Genomic DNA, 14753 nt, shown 5'->3' with positions numbered 1-14753 from the left:
TCCAGTTTCCTATATGATCCCCACAGGATGTGAGTAGTTTGGACTTGCACAGCTGTTCATTGGCCAACCAGTACATGTACACTGTCTAGCCAGCTGACCAGGTTCTGCCAAACATATCAGTTATGTACAGTTCTGTCCTTTTCTTCACCCCTCCCCCCCCAATACTGACAGTAACAATAAATGCCTAATCTCTACCTAAACACTGTTTTTTACATAACATAAGAGTACAGTCATGTCTAAGATATCTTTTTAATGTTTGCTTGAGACTGATTAATATAGGCGTTACTGAGGCAAAAGTGGTAAAAATGTAAGTAAAATATACGAAAACAGGACAACAGACAAATCAAAATTTTCCATTTAAAAGAGCATTTTAAGGATTAGTAAATTTTCTATGATAACTCAGTGAATAAATGTATTTTTCCCCCTCTCCTAACAGATTTCCTTATGCTTCTTTACTAGAGTGCAAAACAGCTTTGTTTGTTACACTACATTCCACTAGCTGGAAATGTGGATTGTTAATGTTGTTACTATGGTAGAGAACACATCTGCTGTCTTTCATAAACCAGACAAGAGAGTAGCCTTATTGATAAGTTTTAAATTACTTACAAATTTGGAATTTTTAGGACAAAAAAAAAAAAAAATCTTTAAAAGCTTTAAAGACCTTAAAGAAGATTATAACACATGCTGTGAAGATTCATTCACAAGCAGAGCACATACTTTAACCCATCACATAAAACTAGACTAACAAACATATATGCCTTTATGAGAGTTAAAATTAGACTGAAATATGAATTCTCCACTTACTTCAATGAAGATAAGAGATAACAAGAAGAGCTCTGAAAATGATTTCTTTTTCTCCCTATATTTAATGCCCCAGAAACTCTCAAGAGAAAAAAAAAAAACAACAAAACAAGAAGTGTGAGGCAGGGAGGAAAAGGAATAATTAAAAATAAAAGTTCAAAGTATGTTTTTCTGGTTGTCAGGAAAAAGAAAAAGAAACAACACAAAACTGCATTTCATACAGCAAATTTGAAGACTCTTCTGCTAAAATGGGTCAATAAACACAAGCTAGCATCATGAATTTGATGGTTTCTATGCAACTCGTTGTTATTGCTAACTATGTCCAAAGATATGTTTATATATTGCAACTTTAACTACATATGAATTCCTCAAAGCTTGTTTGATGGTTAATTATGTCAAGTAAAATAAAGTTTTGGTTTTCTTATCAGACTTCAAAAATTCTAAAAATTAACTTGTTTGGAAAAACAATTGTTCAGAAAAAGTAGGTAGGATTTTTAAAAGACTTATGAAAATACAACATAAAAAGAGAAGTACCAATGAATATATTTAACATTTTTGTGGCACAGCTAATATTGTAGTGGTGAGATACATTAAAACTTCCATGAGATTCACATTAACATGAACAGCTGACAGCATTCTTATTTTTTATACAAAATATTTATTGGAAGTGTTCTTTATATGAACAGTAAAGCTCTTACATTAAGACAACTTTACCAAATAAAAAACAATGAAAGAAGACTAAGCTACTCCAGAATCATCTTTCTACTTATGCAAGAAAAAGAAGTACTGAGAATAAATAGAGGGCAATTTTTCATATCAGGAAGAATATTTAGCTGCTTACTGAAGATTAATTTTTTTAATTATGTAGAATCACATATTCTAGACTTCTTGTCTTTTCCTACACAAAACCATTGATAGAAGTTGCTACTCTGTGAAACTATTTTTTAATCAAAAATAAGCTCTTACAAAATGGAAAAATACATGTAAGGCCAATACTGTTTATCCTACAAAAATTCAATTCTTTTCTTCCCTTCTATTAACTTTTTTCCATCATACGCATTTGTGCAAAAGTTGTGAATTGGGCCAGGAATGTAACCGTAGGTCAAAATTAAATTGGATAATTAAATTAAATTGGCAAAAAGGGGTAGTAACAAATAAACTACCACCCTAGTTATTTTGAATCCAAATCCATAATGTAATTTACCATTTAGTCTCACAAACTGCTCTATTGTAAATAGCAGGAAAGAACCCAGAGGCAACATGAAAGCAAGACAATCTTTTCCGGTAGTGTTGCCTTAAACACTTCATGTAGCATGGCCTGAGCATTTTAATTAAAGGTATTTTACAAAAGATAACATTTAAAAAGAGTATTATTATTCTTTACAGAACAAAGCTGGAATGACAGAAGAAGAAATGTCTGTTTTAGAATTCTTGGTTAACATTTTATTGAAAATTTCATCACATCTTCAAATACTAATATTTAAGATATACTAGGAAACTTAAAAAAAGAAAAAGTTGGCCTAATAGACAAAATCTGCCTGTTTTAAATGTAAAATGTGTGTGTTATGGTGCTGACCATTTCTGTAAGTTTCCAAAACTTAACATAATAGCATGCTTTGATTGACAGCTGGCCTATGCTGATTATGTTATCCTGTACTTGTTATTATTAATGGTTTTCTCTCTCCGTAATAAGAATTGAGCAACTCACAAACATCTAGAGATGACATTGAGACTATTTGATATAAACTTATTTTATTTGGTAAATGTAATAAACTATTAACTTCCACAAAGAATGTTGTCAGTAAGATCATGAGTACTCGCTTGTCCCCATCATTTCCTTCAAAATCTTCACATCTTTCTCTTCTCATTTTATGATTTAAGAACGGAATCACTGACAGCTAAGTCAGAAGATAAAACCTCGATGCTGCCTACTCTGCTGTTGTCCTCTTGCCAACTCTTCCCACTAAGGCTGCTGGATGTTATGCAAATAACTTCAGTTCCTTCCACTCTGCTACAAAGACTTCCTTCTGAGCTCAATACAGCAGCCGGTTTGTTAGCCACAGTTACAGTTCTTTAAAATGGAATGTTTCCAAGTTTCCTGGGGACCTGGATATATGCCCACAGACGCTCCTGTGCCAGTAGCAGAGCAATGAATAAGAACTGTACTAGTGCACTATCCTGTCAAAAGGAGGTTGTTTGGTAACCCTGCCTCACGTCAGCCTTGATAGATGGAAATGAATTATTTAAGAAGTCTTTCTGTAACCATTTTGTTGATCAAGAGTTTGGAAATCTGCCCCTATTATTATGTAATGTTATCATCCTAAAAAGGACGCATAATTTGGATGAAAGCATTAATCTCAACTATTTATCAAGATGACAATTCTACAAATCATGACTCTCAAGATCTACTAATTTTAAAAAATGGGAAGTGCAATTTGATAAAATAGGAGTGTAGGAAGAAATAAGATACAAAAAGCTGAAGACAAGACATATAATTTGTATTCACATAATTCTATGCAATATTTTACATGTGCTCAGTTTCTGCTTAGTTTCCACTCTTCAAAGAAATACATAGAAATATAGTATTCTCTTTTTTGCCACTGTTGCAGATTAACAAAAACACAATGGCTACTTTACGGGAATTTAAAGCAAGTCTGCAAGAAAATTCTGTTCAATGAAAATGAACACCACAAAGGAGAAATGCATGTAGTTTTTCAGCTACTGATATTTTCACATGTTCTGAACATAACCCATTGAACAAATCTGATCCAAAGAACTATTTCCTAAAACTAATCTAGGAAAAAAACAGTACCTTTTCAAAACAAGGAAATTCATACAAAAATATTTTTAGTATATATATTAAAGGCATTTATTTCTTAAACCTGCAGCCAAATTCCAAGTTGATTCTGAAATCAGAATTACCCAATTGTATTAGCGAAATAAGGGCTATACTTGGATTTCAAGCATGTGTCCAAGGTAGAAAATTCTGGTCACATAGAACTGTGATCTCATATCATATGACAATTGACTACGATCACAGGAGAATTATTACTCAAGATTGGAATATGAAAAAGGAAGATGAGCTCTTCAGGCATTTGTTTTCATGCAAATTTCTCTTGAAAGCCATGATATTTAAGAATAATCGTCTTTAAATAGAACATTTCTTTCAAAGTTTTCTATGAGGCACAGTGAATATTAAAGGATGACACTAACTATAATTGAGCTGCTTATTCAGATTGCAGCTGTGCAAAATGGTTTGGAAATAATAAAATGAACAAATTATGAGCACAGTTCATGAAAAAGTGATTCAAGTTATAATACACCAAATTTACAATTAAAGCTATAACTACTAGAGTATAAATGGTTACTTCTCATATGAATATTTCAGGCACTTGATTAATATGCAGACATAGATAAGAGACAGAGGAAAGATGGGAAGTTCTTCATTTGACTACAGGAAATACATCTGAGTCGCTATGTAGTGAACATTTGTTGCACGCTTCCTTAGTTGCTTTGTCTTTCCTTACAGTTATCATAATTATTGCAAGAGAAATGTAAAAGAAGAAAGTTAAAAGAAACCCTTGGTGAAATGATAGAGTTACAGAAATATATTTACCTACAGAATAATCAACCAACAATCATATCACAGCTTAGATTATTTAGGATAGTGTGGCAGGGTTGAGACTAAGAATGACAACAGCCTACATAGTTCTCAATGCTAGTACAAGAGCATCACATTTCTTGTCAAGGCAGTACAGTTGCATGACTTCGGAACACATGCAAGATTCATAGAATCATATAATGGCTTAGGTTGGAGGAGACCTTAAATATCACCCAGCCCCAGTTACCTGCCATGGGCAGGGCTGCCACCCACCAGCTCAGGCTGCCCAGAGCCCCAACAAACCTGGCCTTAAAAACCTCCGGGAATGGGGCATCTACAGCTTCTCTGGGCAGCCTGCACCAGTGCCTCTCCACTCTCTAAGTAAAAAATTTCTTCCTAACATCTAATTTTAATACCCACTCTTTTAACTTAAAACTATTCTTCCTCATCCTATCACTACCTGCCCATGTAAAAAGTCAACCTCCCTCCATCTTAGAAACTCCTTTAAGGTACTGGAAGGCAACAACAAAGTTTCATTGAAGCCTCCTCTTCTCTGAAGAGAGCTAGCTCCCTCAACCTTTCCACACAAAAGCAATGCTCCAGCCCTCTGATCATCTTCACGGTCCTCTTCTGGACCTTCTCCAACAGCTCCACATCTTTCTTGTGCTAGAGACCCAGTCCTGGACACAGTACTCCACATAGGGCCTCACAGAGATAATCACCTCCCTTCTCCCTGCTCTTTAGCACAGGATACAGTTGGTCTTCTGTGCAGCAAGCACACACTGTTGGTTCACATCTAACTTCATCCACCAGGACGCCCAAGTTGTCCCCTGCAGAGCTACCCTCGGTGAATTCTTCACAGTCTGTACACATATCTGGGTTTGTCCTGATCCAAGTGCAACGCCTTGCACTTGGCCTTGTTGAACCTCATTCAGTTCTCATGGCTCCACTTTTCAGGTCAGTCCAGGTCCCTCTAGATGGCATCCCCCCCTTCTACTGTGTCAGCTATATCAGTCAGTTTGGTGTCATCTGCAAACTCGCTGAGTGTGTACTCAATCCCACTATCCAAGCCACTGATAAAGATTTTGAAGAGCATTGGTCCCAAGATAGATTCTTGGGGGACATCCACTCATGACCAATCTCCATCTGGACAAAGATCCACAAAAATACAGTAAGGCCTACAACATAATGCAATTAATGAAGTAAAAAGGAAATATCTTAATATTATTTTAATTTTTCTAGGGAAGGGTTTAAAGTACATCTACCAGCACTGATCACTTTTTATCCCATGAGAAAGAAAGAAAAAGAGAATACAAACACTTAACTCTTTACACCAAAACCTTTTTTTTTTTTTTTGGGCAGAGTGACTCTTTGTTAATTGCAAATAGAAGCTACCTATCTGTCAGTCAAGTTCTTCTATCAGTGCAAATTTTAAATAAACAGAAAACACCAAAGAGTCTTTGTTCCCTTTCATTCTTTCCATTCATAAATCTACATGTCAAAGTACAGGAAAAAAAAAAAACCCTTCTGCTTACTGAACATTAAATAATCTATCTTCTACAGGGAGACTAAAATGACATCTGGAACACATTTTACATTTATGTATATTATCTCCTTAGGATAGAAGTATGGCAGACTAGATGACTGTAAGATATTTCCATATCTTAAAGTATTAAGACATACTTATCTCTCTGCCTGCAACATTTCATAGTGATTAGAATTTCCTCATAAATATCTTTATCCTTAAAAAAAAAAAAACAGTAATACAGAATATTTATTTCAGGTTTTTTTATTTTTATTTTTAGAATGAAGATTCTTTAATACATAATGATACAGATACAAACCAGAAATATCAGACAGCAGATAATTCAGGTAAATTTTGTATAATACTTCAAGCCAGTGTAGTTAAGGAGCTTCCAAAATAGAAGTAAAAAGCTGCTTATGGCATGTATTTTGCCTCAATCACTAGAAACGACTTCATAAGAGAGGTCAGGTTAGAGCACGAATGATTAATCTTTTAGAAGAACTTTCAGTTACAAAACTAAAACATTTACTTCAGCAAGCTTCACTCAAAACCAGATAGAAGTCATTTTCAATGGTCTCCTCAAGCAAGCTGCACAACATCAGAATCCTTCGTTCCTTCATAAAAACAATGACATCTACAGGCTCAGAAATGGTCACATGTTCGTGTTTTCCTGAATTGCCCCTTGCTGCTTGAAGGCATGTATTCTCATTTAAATTGGATAATCCCCCAAAGGCAGGGAATGTTTCTTGGTCCTGATCCAACAGGACCCTCATATGCCAGCCCTATTGTACAGGACACTAAACACTATGATAATCCTGTTGGTAAAAAACAAACGTACTAAATCATTTTCAGAGGCAAAGCTTAGAAAAAAAGACAGGACTTGTACACCACATTTTGATCATTCAAACACAAGGAAAAGGACTACTACCTTCTAGTGAGCAATCATTTGCATAATGCAAACAGAAAGTCACTAGTTGCTGAATAACCTGCTGCATGACAATGAGGTTTTGACAATTTTACATGTCGGGATAATGCTTCAAGGAAAATTCTGCATCTGTAAACTGGCTAGCTGGTGATTATAGAGGAGAATATTCACGTTATAATCAAGAAATGAATGTATTACATGCAATACATTTCAAAGTAAACTTGTTACTTTCAGGTTGCTCATAAACACTACCAAATACAGTAGTTAAAAGTTCACAATACAATTGTTGTAAAACACTGGCAGAAAAAAAGCACATCACCATTTAAGAAATAATGGGCATGTATTTCATTATTCTGAAACAAGAAAAATACATTCTACCTATTTCCAGAGTTAATCATCATGTCCTAAAGTATCAATTTTTCTTATTATTCTAGCTCAGTGCAATAAGTGGTATTGAAATTCCATTAGAAAAACACTGAGCAGCAGCAGGCACAGGTAAAAATCAGAAAAAAGAAAAAATAGACTATTAAGAAATGTCCCGTCTAGTTTTATTCCAAAAGTAACAGTAAGAGAGCTTTCGCACTCAACATATAAGAAATTTCTGCAGACAAAATGATATGATAGAAAAATTACAAGTAGTTAGATAATATAATTAACTGTAAAAAGTGAAGTTAATAGTCTGAATTTTAAATCTGCAGGAATACAGAATGAGTTCAAACAAAAAATACGTAAATGTTTTAAGACTTCTCATTGAACATGGTAGCACTCTTATATACTTTCTGTAGAAAATACATGTTCTAGGTTTCTCAAACCATTTGCGGGATGTTCGTAAAGCTATTTTCACATACTGCTTTTAATTGCTTTCTATTATTCTGAATCAAATAATGAATACTGGACCTGGAGACCCTTGGCATCTCTGGAGAAAGGGCTATTAATGAGAAGTTTATAAGAAAGAAGTTAACATTTTGACTGGTATTTCACACTTGGGAGTAGAAATTTGGTAGTAGGTTCAGAGGCTGGACTTCATTTGAATAAAGAGTCAAGTACTGGGAAAAAATAAATTGTTCAGTAAGGAAAAAGATCGCAAGTTTTGAGTTTCACAAGTCAATGTGCCCCAACAGTTTATGAAACATTTCCATTTTTCATAGGTCTACAGTCACTACAGTGAAACACAAAATCAGGCTGGATTGTCCACTCAGTAAAAAGACAAACCAACAACAAAACAAAATTATTAAGTTGCCTACTCCATAAAATAGGTTTCTAATTCTGACAGAGTACTCAGAAGAGCTCTGAAAATGTACGAAGCCACTGCTAGTCAGAAAACAATGGAATACCTTGAGTAAGAGGAAAAAAATCCCTAATCAATTCCAAAAAAACATTTTCTATTTTACCAAATTATCATCAGTGAGTGTGCGACTGCCCAAAAGAAACAGATATTACAGACTGGATTCAAAGTTTCCAAGTAGTAACTGAGGAAATTTGACCTCTTGGTCTGCTGATGTTCATGAGAATTGGACACATCATCTTACAGGTCCCCATATAGTTTCTCGCACTGGCTCAAAATGTTCACCTTTTTAAGATTAGCTCATATATACAAGAACAACGCTTACAGGTAGTATTGAGAAGCTGCCCATCAGTTCTTAAACTGCCACACAGACAATCCTTCCACCCATCTGTCTACCACCCACATAAAGCTATGGGAAGAGCAGAATATCTGCATGTTACATTAACATTCAATTTCTGTGAAATTACATTATTACTTCTGTTATTTTATGCCCTGTGAGCAAATACTGCACGACAGTACTTGAAAGAGATGCAAAAATTAAAATAAAACCTTAAAAACTTTGCTAAACATAAGCATTGTTTAAATTTGTCATAAGATCGGTGTAGCGTATGAAGTATAAAAAACACATTCTGGTTCTTTATGAGTTGTCATGCAACAAAGCTACCTGATGCTACACAAAGTTCTTCCTTAGTATTCCAATTCCTAGATATATTAACAGCTGACACAAATACAATTATTCCAGCTTCTTTTGGGGGAAAAAAAAAAATGGTTCTAGAAAAAAAAAAAAACACAATACTATTTTTGGTGATGATCTAGAGAAGTCCCATAGGAAAACCTTACAACTCATGACCACAGAGGATAATCCTCTGTTCCTATCTTACCACTTGGCTGCATGTTCCTAACCTATCATACTGCAAATGCACTACACAGCCACTCTGAATCTATGCATCATCTAATAATTCCTCAAACATACTGCAGTGTCTCAATGAAACACACAAAAACAATGTTAACTCCCTTTTCTTCTGCTAGACCTATTGCATTGGCTCAACATTCCCAAGTACACATAAGTGAGCCTACGTCACCTGTCACCAAACAGTGCTGCCTAAAGAAACAAATGTGTCTCTGAGTGTAGCCAAGCACAAGGAGTTCTTCTATAGCTTCATATTGTTACTACCCAGGTATCATCAAATGAATATTCACAATAACGAACACACAGTTTCTTGAAATTTTTTTTAGACTGTGACTCCTGTTAGAAGGGCTGTAAGCTCACCATCAGCTCGGGTTGGATGAAAAGCTATCTGTAATTACTAGCGGCAACTGCAGACATTTGCCCTAGGTACTCTTCAGGAGCTGAGTTGGCTCCACAAATTAGAAGTAATTTCAGCGTTACTTCAATTCAATTCATGCAGCACAAACAGCGACCTCCTGTTGTTAACAGCACTTTTTCTGATACTTTGAAACCTCTGGAGAGGTAGGCAATTACGAAGTGGATAAACATAGTTTTATAAACTCAAGTTAGCACATTTTTAGGAAAGAAAAGAAAAAAGGACCTTAGGCCTACTTCTTTAAAGTAAAGGAAAAATCTGAATAATCGTGCCCAACACAAAAGATTACAACATTGAAAAAAAAAAAACAAGTACACCTTTATTAATTAATAATAAAAAAGTTGACTATTGTCCATGATGACAGGTGGACTATTGAAAAATTTAAACATGTAGTGTGGAACAGATCTAAAATTTTCACTAAAAAGAGAGTACAGAATGCACATAAAAGGGCATATTTTTATGAAAAATAGAAATACTAACTTCTGCTCTATTCCTCATGTTTCCAAGGCAGTAAAACAGGAAAAAGTAGTTTTATGTCATGTCATTTGGCAATAGAATGGCTTTGATATCATAGCTTAGAATTATTTTCAGCAGTGAAGAATGAAGCAGTTGATTAAAATAAAGTTTTTAAATAGAACTAGAAACATTCATCTTTATCTTGATTACTTTTTTTTTTTTTTTTTTAATGGAAACTTGGTTCTTTATTGACTGGTATGAACTGTGAGGTGGCATAAACTGAAATACTACTGGCCAATTTCACACACTTTCCAATTGACCCGGGCTCTGTAGTTTCAAATATCAACAAGTATGATCTCATGAACTCTGAAGTAACATTGCACATCACCATATATTAAGAGTTTTTAAATAAATTCTTACTGAGAACATACAATTTCTTCTGTCATTTCAATCTAATCAAAAGAACAAATTAAATACAGAAAGAAAGGATGTTGAAATCTATGATGATTGGAATACACTTAATTCATACAATCTTAGAAAGTAAAAACAATTTTGATTTTAATCTTACAATGTAAATTTGGAAAGCAGATTGCATAATATTAACAAAATAATTTAGTTTAATCTTAGTTACCAAACAACTTGGCAACTTTAACAGTCACAGATCTCTTACAATGAAGGAAACCTTTTCACATAAACCTAAATGCAAACAGAAGAACAGTAACAAATGAGAGAGTTCCTAGCAGAATATTGCCCTTGATCTCTCAGCAGTCCACTGAAATTCAGTACAACTTAAGAACGATAAAAAGTCAATGCCACTTGTACAGTGATCATTTGATATCTTATCTGGAATCAAATTGCTCTCAAACTGAAAAATAAAGTTATTGATGAGACTTCAGATTATAACTGAAAGCAATTTTAGTAAAATGAAAGTTTTAAATAAAAATGTCTTACATCCCACCCCATCCTACCTACCTTCTAGCTCCTTTAAAAAACACAAGCAATTTAGCTATCTTTTATCTGTCTCTGACATTGCTCTACAATTTTGCTTTTAGTTTGTTAGGGAAAAGTATGTGACAAAGAACTATCATGAATTGTCCTGCTGCAAAAATTTGCTATATATTTTCATTTTAAATAGGAACAATATAAGTGTTTTCAAAAGTATAGTTTGGAAACATATTTCAGAAATTTTGAGCCAGATGAGCAAGACCTCACCTTCCTGGCTCTTCTAAACAGAAGACTTCTCTACAGTACACATATTTTTCTGACAGAGTCACTGTGACCAGAATTAAGGAAGAGTCAATTTCATATTCCTTCCTGCTTAAGAGACTTTAAAGAGAACATCTATAAGCCTGTCTTGATTCTTAGTATGAGGAGAATGGAGTAAACTAGCCTTTAAAATGTAGTCTTAAAAATATGTTCTTAACAATACAGGAATCTTTCTACTTTGCCCTCCACCCTCCCAACTCCAAGGCTTATCTCTTTCTTTGGATCCTGTAAAAAATCTCTTATGGGATGAAATGATGATAGTTTCAGACATTCATAACTCTGCTATCATGTCCCTAAATTTGTTGGATAAAGATGACTTTAAGATACTTTTTGAAGACACTTTAAGATGACTTACCAAAATATTTCAGTAATTAGCAAATTGTGTAGCTTAGTGACCTTATAAACGAGTCAGAAGATGAGGGGAAAATAAACTCCCGTATTTGACAGTTTCAGTAACTTACCTTTAAATATATATCTAAATAGATTAATACTAACTGAATACTGAATACTACTGAAAGATACGAACAATACAAATGTGATTCACTATCAGGCATAGGGAATATGAATTAAATTCCACATTTATCTGGAATGGTTCACATTTATAGGTCCTTTTTTTTTGCTTTTAAAATTCAGATTACATAATTCCTCATCCAATAATTCAGACACTGAATTTTACATTTGTTTTATCAAGTTCTGCTCATTATGTAAATGAAAGTGTTAAAATAGGAGGGTATAATTAACTGATCCAAATCATTCCTGCACAAACGTAGCTATGAACTTTAAGCACTGCAAAAAAAAATCTGTTTCTGAATTTTATTATTGGCCTCAATTTAGCACAAAGTTTCTGTTCAGCCAACAAACTGTTTCATTCATAGAGACTGCAGATTTCTGGAACTGCATTTTTACTTGGTATCAGTGCATATTTCTCTCTTCCACAACACATTTACATTGCAGAAATGACAGAATTATTTCAAAAATCAAGAGCTTTAAAAGGAACAGTCACTTTTGCTAAGCTTCTGACTCTTAGAAAGCTCATATAAGATTATTACACAAACTAATTTCTGAAACATCCTGATGAGATTGAATTCCTTTCCCTTCTCAATTCAGACTTACTACCTTTATCAGTAAAATGAACAATAGACCCCTTCACTCTTCCCAAATTCAGAACATTATCACATTCTATTTTCTTTATAATCTAGAGAAATGTTCATCCCCAAAGTGAATTGCCACCGTATTTGTCAACAAATTATAAATTGCTTATAAAAGGCTTTGGATATTAGTATCACCGTTACGTATGGCACAAAAAAAAAAATCTTGATCTAAGGTAAATTATGAAGTGAGTGATTTAAACAGATATTCTACAGACTACACTCAGCTGTCTTATCCCCATTTTTAAACAAATAAATGCTCATATGTATTAAAAAATACAAAACAATTAAATAAGCACAAATATATCCATGCAATAAGGTAACAAAAGTTTCTATAGGCTTGAAAGTCAGTTTGATAGAACCAACAAGATTAGCCATAGCAAGTAGTAGTAGACCAATTTATTAGACTTTGCAGAAAATTAAGATCTATCATCACATTTCTCAGGTAAAACAGTGACCTTTCCCCATTTCCCTAGTACAAACCCTGGCCTCTCCCCTATCCCACTTCAGATGAAGGCGTATAACCTTTTCAAATGGACTTGAACAAACTAGTCTACAATCAATTGCACGTAAGAGATGAGACTGTTATATGCAGAAAAGTTAAAGTAGAATTTTAGAAGAGAATAATTATTTTCCTGTTGTGTATTTTACAGGAATATAATTTCCTTTCAGAGCCTTACTAGCAGTTAACATTATGGCTGTCACAAGGCCATACATTTTGCCAGACATACCTGTCAAATCACCAGGAAATAAGAAAAGAATCCAATTAATTTCTTTACAGCTACTTAAGAAAATACAGTAAGTTAGTTAAATTTTAAAAACACATCAGTAATTTAATGTCTTAGGGCACAGTGAGAACTGATTTTGTAAGAAGAGCAATTAAAAGCTACAAAGAAAGCATAAAACCCAAACCAACTACAAGCCATCTTCATGAAGCAGTTCTTTTAATATTAAGGATCATATAATCATAGAATCATACAGGTTGGAAGGGACCTCAGGAGATTGCCTAGTCCATCCCGCCTGCTAAAGCAGGTTCCCTATAATAGGTTGAGCAGGAAAGTGTCCAGGCAGAATTTAAGTATCTCCAGAGAAAGAGATTTCACAGCCTTCCTGGGCAGCCTGCTTCAGTGCTCTATCACCCTTACAGTAAAGAAGTTCTCTTGTACATTTGTGTAGAACTTCTTCTGTTCCACTTTTCACCCGTTGCTCTTTGTCCTGTCACTGGGTACCACAAAAAAAAAAAATCCTTGCCCCATTTGACTCCTGCCCATTAGATATTTATAAGCATTGATAAGATCAGCTCTCAGCCTTCTCTTTCCTCATATGGAAATGTTCCAGGCATTTGATTGTCTTTTTGACCCTCCACTGGGTTCTCTCTAGATCCCTACATTTTTTGAACTGGGGAGCCCAGAATTGGACTCAGTGCTCCAGATGCGGCTTTCCCAGAACAGAGCAGAAGGGGAGGATTACTCCCTCAACATGCTGGCCATGATCTTTTTAATGCAGCTCTGGATCCCATTGGGCTTCTTGGCCATGGGGGAACACTGCTGGCTCACAGCCATCCTGTTTGTCACCAGGCCCCCCAGGTCCTTCTCTGCAGAGCTCTCCAGCAGGTAAGCCCCTAACCTGTATTGATGCATGTGGTTATTCCTCCCAAGTTGCAAGATTCTGCACTTCCCTTGTTGAGCCTATCCCCGTCCCTCTCTCCCAAACTCTCCAATCTGTCCAGGTCTCACTGAATGGCAGCACAGCTTTCTGGTGCATCACCTACTCCTCCCAGCTCAGCATCATCAGCAGACTCCTAAAGATGGACTCTATCCCTTTGTCCAGGTCACTGATGATGTTGAACAAGACCACAGTCAGTGCTCACATAGTGTATAGCTCAAATTAGTATTGTTGAGTCTTAATTGTTAAGATTATAAAAATGAAGATTATTAAATTAAGATTAAAATAAATTCGAATAAACCTAATTTTTATTAAGCAAGCACCAGAGCAACAAGTTCATTACAGCATTTGGAACTAATTTTAAAAAATGCACTCGCACAAAAAAGAGAATGCAATTTGAGATATACAGTTAATTGTTTCTACACACAAAATGAGCCAACATTAGTTTGCATGGTGCACTGAATTCCATCTCATTCTGATATGCACATAAAAAGTTGGACAATACTACAATGGTAGCATATTGTGCTTAAGCTAAACAAGGCTGGCATTGTTTCCATTGAGCTCTACAGAACCTCAGTGACATTTGTAAAGAGATTGATGAAAGAATACACATTAGCATAAAAATTCTGAGTCAACTGGAAAAAAGCAGCTTTATGGAAAACTGTAGAACTGAGATATAAATACAGAAATGATTATCCAGAGCAGCTACAAAGTACAATGCACTGAACATTTTCCTATCCTACTCTGAAATATTAT

General features: G+C 34.7%; 1 protein-coding gene across 4 annotated transcripts in view; it reads right to left on the bottom strand.

Moving 5' to 3' along the window:
* The window catches only part of SIPA1L2 (signal induced proliferation associated 1 like 2), a 134850-nt gene that overhangs the window by 79719 nt on the left and 40378 nt on the right, over positions 1-14753 (bottom strand). The window lies entirely within an intron of this gene.

This window comes from Meleagris gallopavo, chromosome 2, assembly GCF_905368555.1.
Source record: "Meleagris gallopavo chromosome 2, MGAL_WU_HG_1.1, whole genome shotgun sequence".
Taxonomy (NCBI): domain Eukaryota; kingdom Metazoa; phylum Chordata; class Aves; order Galliformes; family Phasianidae; genus Meleagris; species Meleagris gallopavo.
The sequence above is the reverse complement of the archived record's forward strand: the minus strand, read 5'-3'. Positions and strand labels throughout refer to the sequence as shown.